Source organism: Acanthaster planci, linkage group LG10 (assembly GCF_054643075.1).
Source record: "Acanthaster planci isolate LZ-2023a linkage group LG10, COTS_SCS, whole genome shotgun sequence".
Taxonomy (NCBI): domain Eukaryota; kingdom Metazoa; phylum Echinodermata; class Asteroidea; order Valvatida; family Acanthasteridae; genus Acanthaster; species Acanthaster planci.
The window spans coordinates 3785883-3786514 of record NC_141786.1 but is presented as its reverse complement, the minus strand read 5'-3'; positions in this window follow the sequence as shown (position 1 = coordinate 3786514).

Below are 632 nucleotides of genomic sequence, written 5' to 3'. Positions count from 1 at the left end.
TCCTTCCTTAAAATGATTCATATTTTTCTCGGTTCTTTTTAAGAAACTGATATGTACACTGACATCGAAGAAAGCCGTTTCCAGATAATCGGTTGAGTTTCTCCTGTTTTAAAACTACTACTGTAGAAACCACTTCTTTCAAACAGCCTCGTGCAGTAAAGGAAACCTTCGCATGATTCTTTGAAATCCAAACTTTTACGCCAAACCAAAAACTAAAATGAGAGCGTAGGTTAAATAGCCAAGCTTTATAACTTAAGATACTCTGACTTTCGTGAAGAGGAAAATCCACATTTTGGTACCTTTAAACCCCTATTTTCAATGCGTTTTTATACATGGCAAGGGCGGGCTGGTTTTATCCGCGCAGCTGAAACTGTATCAAAATATACCGTCCCTCTCTGAAAAAACTCTGTCCTAAGCGAGGCGTTCTTGTGCAGTCAGTCACGTGACGGCACGATACTGTGGCATTCTCGTCTTTTGGAGTCTGCTACCTGGTTGGGCCAGCCCACGTCAGCGAGCAATCTAGCCTTAGACGGCTGGCGACGGCGATCTGTCTAGGCGGCAGTTTACCACTTGGCTTGCAGCACAACAGCCTCGACGAAAGGGGACGGTAACAAGGGGACAAATACACTTGA